This window comes from Rattus norvegicus, chromosome 17 (assembly GCF_021556685.1).
Source record: "Rattus norvegicus strain SHRSP/BbbUtx chromosome 17, alternate assembly SHRSP_T2T, whole genome shotgun sequence".
NCBI classification, from domain to species: domain Eukaryota; kingdom Metazoa; phylum Chordata; class Mammalia; order Rodentia; family Muridae; genus Rattus; species Rattus norvegicus.
In genome coordinates, this window is record NC_141550.1 from 17,362,806 (window position 1) to 17,372,180 (window position 9,375).

The following is a 9,375-nucleotide window of genomic DNA, read 5'->3' on the forward strand; positions in this document are numbered from 1 at the left end:
AAAGGAGTTAAAATTAATAAAGATTAAAATTAAGGGCTGGGGAGATGGCTCAGTGGGTAAAGGTCTGGCCATGTGTCTTAGTTAGGGTTACTATGGTGGGGTGAAACACCATGATCAGAAGCAACTTGGGAAGGGAAGGGCTATTTGGCTTCCATATCCTGAGCCACACGGTCCACTGAGGGAAGCCAAGGCAGGACTCAAATCTGGTAGGAACCTGTAGGCAGGAGCCGAGTCTGTGGAGGTGTGCTGCTTACTGGCTTGCCTCTCATGACCTCTTAAGCCTGCTTTATTTTTTTATAGGACCCAGGACCACCGGCTCCAGGGTGTCTACCCTCAATGGCCTGAGGCCTCGCCCGCCAATCACTAATTAAGAAAATGCCCTACAGGCTTGCCTACAGCCAGATCTTAGGAAGGAAGCATTTTCTCAATTGAGGTTCCCTCCTCTCAGATGACTTTAGCTTGCAAGTGTCGGGGCCTGCTTCTGACTCCCCAGAAGCCATGTAAAACCTGACCAGTAATACATGCCTGTAATCCCCGTGCTCCCATGGTAAAATGACAGGAGATGCCCCAGAAGTTTAGCAGCTAGTTAGCCTAGTATACACAGCATCGAACAACAGAAACCAACGAGGGAGGAAGGCAAGGTTGACCTTTGACCTCCACCGCTTCTCACCCCAGCCTTGGGGAAGGGGGAGGGGAAAGGAGGGAAAGAGGGAAGGGGAGAGGGAATCAAAGAGGGAGAGAATGTGTGTGTGAGAGTTTTTAAAGATTAAAATTAACTGAATGAGCAGAGTAACAACGTACACTTATAATCCCAACCCTCTGGCACTTTGAGGCCAGCCCGGGTTACCTACAGTTCTTATCTGAAAAAACAAAAAAAGAAGTTTTTAAGCCCAAGAGCTCATTGTTTGAAAAGGCAAACAATGAAAAACAGAAGTAGACAAGCATCTGGCTATTAGGAAATGACTTCCAGGAAACCAGATAAAACAGGCTGAAATTAGAGATTTCTGTTTGTTTGTTTTGGGGACAAAATACACGACTCGATTCTTTAAAATTTCACCTTAGATACAACAGACTATTGGCAGAATAACGAAGAGACTGTCGCTGATACCAACTTCTACAATCAGCTCAGGAGAGCTCCCTGTATAAACCAAGGACTAGACCTCTCCGAGGGATCCTTAAAGAGAACTTTTATTTATTTATTTTTAATTCGTGATAGGAGAGAGAGGAAAGCCAGGGGCATCTGGAAAAGTCCCGGGGCAGGAAGAGAAAGCAAATGGACAGAACATGGCCAGCAGACTGGACTTAGTCATGAGAAGAGAGGTGGGGGAAAAGGAGGCCCTCAGAGATGAACAAGAGAGAGGGGGCCAAGTGGGGAAGACAAGAGAGAACGCTTATCTGTAGGGTTATAGTAGGGTTACAAGGGGTTGGGAAGCTGAGGGAAGAAAGCCAGCAAGCTGGGAAAAGCTTACGGTAGGGGCGGGGTGAGAAGAGCTAAGATCTAAGAGCTAAGATCCAGGATGCTCGCAAGGACTCTGTAACTCGTAAGTACTTGTGGTACTGAGGGAGCCTGGAGGCCAGCACGAGCTTTGGTAGCTAATAGGCACCACATATAGCCTTTACCCCTCCCCCAGTGATAGGAAAATGGCGCCAGAATTTGGGGGCATGGAGTGTCCCTGTCGCCCTCCACCCACAAAGCCTGCCCCATACAGCTTTTCTGCAGGGTCACAGGAGAAAGCCGTGCAAATTCCCGGTCCTTGAAAGCAGCGTTTCCTTCCTCCCCCCCGCCCCCCCACGTCCTAAAGTGATTACTGATGAAAACGCAAAGCCCATGTGGCCGCAACACAGTAGCATCCTGCTCTCTTCCTTCCAGGCCCTGTTAAGCAGTGCCAACAGCTGCCGTCACACACAAATGGGTACCGTGGGCAGAGAGAGCTGAAGAAGGTTCCTACGGGCTAATTAATCCATGGCAACCAGATTGTTGGGTGGTATCAGTACCAGAGTCATTTCTCTTTGAAGACAGAAGAAGGACACCAACCGTTTGTCTCACGAGCAGACAGACAGGCAACCACGCGCAAAGTCATTTTCAAAAAGAAATTCCTTTCCCAGTAAATGAAAGCAACACAGCCCATTCAGTTCCTCTAAGCTTCGAGAACGCAGCTCCGTTTCCTCGGCGCCCAGGGCTTTTTCTCCCCCAAAGAGAAGATAATGGGTGGAAACCATTTAAGACAAACGGATTCATAAATAGGAAAGTCTCTCCTCAACTTTCCTTAAAATGAACTAAAAATATCAAACCAAGTAGGAATCCAGCTCCCATTTTGTTTGCATGCGCGCAACCTGGCTGTTCCTTTGTCATGAGCAGTGGGGGACTTTATTTCTTCTGTGCTTTGTTCCGTGGATGATTTCAGGGTGAGTCCTATAAGCCTCGATTACAAAACCTGCTCTAAACTGGCTCTGGAGAAGATTGATAGCAATCGAGTGGAAGCTTTAGGACTGATACTGTGAAATGCTCAAGGCAGAAAGCAGTATTATTGGGGCTGGGGCTGGGGCGATGGCTCGGGTACAGGGTTAACTGCAGAGGCAGTGAGGACAGAGTTTAGATACCAGCATTACACAAAAGCTGGGCTTGTCAGAACACACCCGTAACCCCAGCCCTGACTAGGGAAGGGGGACAGGACAGACAGGTCCCCAGGACTCACTGGACAGCAAAACTAGCCAAGATGGCGACCTGATATGTCACCAGAGGGAAAAGGTGGGGAAGGAAGGAAGAAAGGCAAAATCAACCTGTGACTTCTGCAGGGCACACACAGGCAAGTGCACCCAAACATGGTGTGTTCGTGTACATTCCTAACACACACACACACACACACACACACACACACACACACACACACAGAGTGTGTAATACATATAGAGACTGGGGGCATTGGGGGAGGGCTGGATAAGACAAAGAAAACACAACCAAGAATGTTTGGACATTTGGGTGACTATATTAACAGACTCTCTTCTCCTTTCCCTCCTCTCTCTCTCCCTCCTCCTCCACTTTCCCTTCCCTCCCCCTCTTCTTCTCCCTTTCCCTCTCCCCCTCTCTTTGTTTCAGTGTCTTTCTGGCCAATGGCATCATTTCCAAAGCCACTTCATTTTGGTCATGGCCACCCACCCTCTGTAACACATTGGCCGTCCACTGTTCTAATAACCTTCCAGAGCTGACCCAGTGTCACATCTGCACCACGCTAACAGTAACACTTCAGCCAGGTGCACTGTGTTGAGCACCACGGCACCCACCTCAGCCCTCACATGACATGAGCCAGCCTGGTTGTTCCAGCTTTCTTGAGATCAATGCACCGTTTCTCCTACACCAATCTATGCCATGCAGGAGTATGAAGTATTTCGTTTCTGAGTAACCTGAATGGCAATGGAATAGACTCGCCTTCAGTGAACTCCTCTAGCAGGAGAGTGTGTACCCCAGGGGTACACTAGGAACACTGGAAGTAAAAAAGTGACGGCGCATCTTCAAGAAGTTACTTTTACTTCAGGAACTCAAGCCATTATTTTGAAATTAATACCTAAATAATGTGGGGTATGTTTGCATTTACAAGCGAATTTTAAAAGTGATAAAAATTTAAGGCGGGCTTAGTGACACATTCGTAATTCCATCACTTGCAAGGCAGAGGCAGGAGGTTTACATAAGTTCCAGAATAACCTGGTTTCCAAAGTGCATCTTAAGCCAGCTGGGACTACATAGTAGAACTCTGTTTTAATGACCTCAAAGGAACAGATGACAGAGACCAGTAAGACAGCCCAGAGGCAGTTCTCAACCTTCTTAATGGGTGTGACCCTCTAATGAAGTTATTCATGCGGTGACCCCAGCCATAAAATTATTTCATTGCTGTTTCAGAGTACAATGTGCTATTGCTGTGATCTGTTAATGTCTGATATGTGAGCCCTGTGAAGGGTTGTTAGGGGTCTCGAACCATAGTTTACCATAACAGATGAAGGTGCTTGGTGCATAAGTGTGATGAACTGAGTTCAATCCCCCAAACCCACAAAACCTGGAAGAGGAGAACAGACTCCACAAAGTCGTCCTCTCACCTCAACACACATGCTATGGTGCAGGCAACCACACATATACATCAGTCACACAAGGACATGCGCAATAATTGTTAAAATTAAACTACGAGAGAGAGAGAGAGAGAGAGAGAGCGAGCACAGGCCAACTAGGCAAACCAACCAGTAATATTAAAATGAAACTGGAGGTGTCAAATCTGTGACTAGCCCTCAAAAATTATTTTGAACAATACTTCCAGGTCATCTGTTCTCTCTCAAGGTGAGTTACAAAGGCAGGCAGGTTCCTGAGTTCAAGGTCAGTCTAGGACAGAGCTAGTTTAGGCTGGTAGGAATGATAATCTCAGAGCAAGATCCCACCCAGCTAGTTTATTGTCTGTGCTTGCAAAGAGCAGATCTCTGAGTTCATTCACCTTTTGTTTGTTTGTTTGTTTGTTTTTTAATGAACTTGCTGTCTCTTTCTGAGAATCAAGAGGTTGGGGTCCCAGAATGCTAATTCTTCAGGTCAGTCAAAAGGGAACCTGGGGGTAATGATAGAATTGATCTGTAAATAAAAGACCAGGCTTTTGATCTGCAAGCGATGAGCTATCCGGAGAGTTTTTGGAATTGCAAGAGAGAGCTATCTAGAGAGCTGTCTCAAGCAAAGCACAGGCCGTCAGTTTCTACGCACAATTTGAGTCATACTTTCACACACACCCCCACCCACACACACACCCCTTCCTCAGAACCCCTCCCAAAGCCGAGGCTGGTCCTTGGCCGTGAGTTTTGAATTCTTATACCAGGAGAGGACATCTGTGTGGCAATGTCTAAGAACTATGCTATGGATTCCAAGTGGAAAATGGCAGAAAAGTGCAACAATCTCCCCTGCCATTTCTTCTTTTTTTTTTTTTTTTTTTTTTCGGAGCTGGGGACCGAACCCAGGGCCTTGCGCTTCCTAGGTAAGCGCTCTACCACTGAGCTAAATCCCCAGCCCCTCCCCTGCCATTTCTTATCGATGCACTTGATGTTTATTTCTGCTTTCATCAACATGGGTGACAGACATTAACTCTACAGCTTTTCTTCCAAGTTCTAGGCACCCTTGGTTAGTACATGTTTGTGGCATCGGGTGGAAATGCCAGGAACGGAGTTTAGTGTGAGTGCTCTCGAAATTACTCTGATATTTAGAAGTGTAAAAGGGGGATGTTTTCCCGCACATGGGAGCCATCGTCGGCAAGAACGGCTTATTATGCCTTCAAACACTGCGAGGAATGAAAGGCATGTTTTAGTTCAAAACCTAAAATGTTTTTTAAAGCACTTTGAGGGTTTAATTGACTTTTTAATCTTAATTTACTGGTTTGGAAAGCCAGCGTAATTTTGTGTTCTGCTTTCGAAGGTGGAATTTATTATTTGTGCCTGAACAAAAAATGTCTTTGTCTCTGAGTAGACGCTCTCACACTCTCTCTCCCCCTGTCTTCTACTTCAGCTACGAAGCCGCTCTTACGGCTTCTGCAGGCAACGGGAGCGTGTGTGGTTCCCATTCGTACATGAAGGCACGCAGTCATACATGCAAAGCTAAGGTAAATGTTAAAACTTAAATAAATGATGGTGAAGGACCACAGGGTGGCTCCTGTAGAATGTGAATGTGAATGTGAATGTAGAGGTTCAGCCTCTCCACTAACATGTGGGATGCTCTTGTGCTGTGACACTTACCCCAAAGCCATCCTCAGTCTGTAATGTTGGGCACATTGATCACTCCTTTCTGAAATACTATGAAGGGAGAGTAAAAGAAAACGTTTTGAAGGCACGACGGAGGGCTGGGGATGTGTCTTGCCTTGTAAAAGATCCTTGTCTGCCATTTAGAAAGTCAGTTCGGGCTCCAGCACCATTTAAACTCAGTATAGCACTGCATGCCTGGGATCCCAGCACACAAAAAGCTAAAGCAGGAAGGTTATTGTGAGTTCATGGGTCAAGCTGGGCTACAGGAGAGCCTGAGTCCATGCAAACAACAATGACAAAAAGCTGACGGAAGGCGCAGCAATTCCAAACAAAAGTAAAGATGACGGAAGTCACCATATAAATGCGAGTGGGGTGTTTTTTGTGTTTTGTTTTTTAATTTTGGGTATTTGTTGTTGCTGCTGCTGCTTGCTTTTTTTTTTTTTTTTTTATCTGATTTCCCCCAGCAAAATTACCGGTTTGAGGGCACTAGAAACGTAGCTTAGTTGCTTGCCTAACGTCCATGAAGCCCTGGGTTCAATCCCCAGCAGGGCTTGTTGGTTAACAACTTGTAACGTCTTCTGGCCCTTGGGAGATGGAAGCAGGAAGATCAGAAGTTCAAGGTCAGGCTCCATCACTGAGGAAATTTGAGGTTAGTTTGGGCTACACGAGAGAGATCCTGTATTACGCCCCCCAACCCCATCATTAAGATGACTTAAATCATGTATTTTTTCTCTTAACCTATCTATCATGCTGTAACTGAACAGAACATTATTTTGTTTGGTAAATATTTATGAAAACTTTCCTTTTTAAACTATGAAGACGAGGCAAGTACAGAGGAGGATCCATCTGCCTGCAAACTGAAACATCAAATGTGTTTCAGGACCAACAGCCAACTTCATCTGGGTGACTCCTCTTGAGACCGTGCCCGGCCATTGTGTGACAAAACTTTTCCTGGGAAGGTACACATTTATTCTCCCCAGATCGGGAACCCCCAAATGACCAAAGTATGGATACCACCAAGTCCACTTTGGTGGAGTTTTATTGGAGATTGTCACAGGAATATGATTGAGGGGTCGCTCACAGGAGCAGAAATGACTCAAAGACAGCTGCATCACCAAAGCCCACCCCAGCAAGGGTGAGAGCTCACAAAGCTGGGAACTTGTAACATACTGCACAACCTGCAGATGGCTCAGGAGGATGCCTCGGCTGGTCTAAACCTCTTCCAAGAAGCTCAGCTGGTTTCTGCTTTTTATTTTTATTTTTTATTTTATTTTATTTTTTTTTTGAGGAAGCTGGTCTAGTCTCAGTCTCCTTAGCAGTCCTGTTCTGTTAGTCTCAGAAGGACTCCCAGCTTTTATTACTTACTTTTGACAGGGAGGAGCCTGTTGAATCTGGTCAGTTTCAGGGACTTCCTGAAGCACCTTTGAGTTGTTTATCTTCCTTCTAACAGAGCTTCCCTGCAGGGTAGAAGGCTTCAATCTTGGCAGAAATTGTTGTGGAACACGCCACCTCTTATATTCCTTTGGTCTCCTCATCCACAATGATCCCTGAGCCTTGGAGGGGGTGACTATAGACATACACCTATGTCTAAGAAACCATCCCTTGTTCAGAAGCTTCACCAGGGATTATGAGTTGAGGCTGACAACAGTGATCTAAGGTCTATGAGTGTCAACACAAAAACCTAGAGGGCAGTTTGGCAGGTGCATTACACCCATGTGGACAAACGATAGAAGCTGCTTCCCCATTGGGACCTATGACCTCCCCAGCCACAGGTCTGCAGTACCAGACATAAACTTGTCTTGTGGAGACAGCCTTAAATCCAATTGGAAGGCTGCTGGTCCTACCCATAATAGTTGAGCCAACCATTGTACAAACAGGCATGTCTTGTCTGGCATGTTGGTATTTAAACATTCAGGATTCATAGCCACGCAGGAACATTGGTGATAATGCTCTGCCAGAAGTCCACACGGCTCCTTCTGTCACTACAGCATACGAAGGTCCCATTGGTGCCTGAGATGCTATCATGTGATCTATGTTTGCACTTCCTTCGTTAGAAGTAGTGTCTGGGCCTTTTCTCGGTTTCATAGCTTACTTAGATGAGACATATTCTGGGCAGTAGCCCTGTACCGAGCTATATCCCAGTCTTATTCTTCAAGGATGGCTTCCAGAGTTTAAATATGACCAAAAGTAGAGATATTAGGAGACGGATTTAGCTCTACAACAAAACAAAATGGGCCACTATAGTCAATTCTCCCAGTTGACTCTCTCAGTCCCCTTGCATCTTGTCAAAACATGTCTGCCGTGACAGACTGGATATCCCAGAGCTGTACTTTCCCAGACTTCTTGCAGTGAAAGTTTGGCATGGGATGTGATTCTAACCAGTGGGAAGAGAGACCCACCACAGGGTTTCTAGGATAAGATCTGTTCCCCAATACCATTCATCTGCCTGCCCTTGTCCATAGCTACTTGAAGTTACAGCACAGTGGTATACAACTTCCTGCTTAAGGAGCCTCCTGGCAGGATAGAAAGTTTCACTCTCAGAGGAAACTGTTACACAACACTGGCTCAACATCCTCACCACACAGCAATGTGAACACATGCCTTAGGGCTCTTATTCTTACCCCCCCCCCAGCAAACACCAGTTAGAACAGTGCTTCTCAACCAGTGGCTGCTACCCCTTATGTTCCGATGACCCCCAACCATAAAAATTACTACTTCGAAACTGTAATTTTGCTTACTGTTATGAATCAGAATGTAAATAATATACAGATGGCCTTCAGTGACCCCTGTGGAAGGGTCCTGTGACACTCCAAAGGAGTCACAACCCAGATTGAGAACCACTGGCTTAGAAGCACCCTGGCATTGAGAAATTCAGCCAGTCCTCTTGACCTAACCTAATGACACTGTATAATGAACAGTTGTCCCCCACATCCCAGCAGTAGTTAGAAATAGAGCCAGACTGGACCCAAAGCCTTCTGATTGCAAGTAGAGCCGTCTGTCCTAACCCTTCACCTCCTGGGTTGGCAGAGGGCAGAGAAGACAAATATATTGTGACACCATTTTCCCCCAGCCCTCTCTCAGTACCGATTCACGTGCCCCTGCTGTGTCAAAGTCCCAGCTCCAAGCTGGGACTGTGAACAAGCCGCTCTGATGCTGGCTAGGGCCTCTGGGTGGACTTTAAAAGCTTGTTTGCTCTTGCCTAGAAAGCGCAAGGCCCTGGGTTCGGTCCCCAGCTCCGAAAAAAAGAACAACAACAACAACAAAAAAAAAAAAAAAGCTTGTTTGCTTGGGTTCAAAAGGTAAATCCAAGCTAATCAATAATTGGTTTTATAACTCATCTCAAGGAAACCTAATATTTATTTGAATGTGTGTGGTAGTATTAATGTCAGCCTCCCCCCCCCCCCCCACCATGTACTGTAATCACTAAAAGTAGACACAGACCCTTGAATCATGCCAGCCAATATGGGGCTGAAAAACAGACTTAGCTTCTTCATCAAGTGTGTGGTCGGACTTTAATTATACAAATACAAAGGGGCACAGGGGGTGGGAGGGACAGAGAAGTTTTGTGGTTCCTGAAGAAGTATTGTTCTTGTTTCTTTGAGTGAAAGAAATACCTGG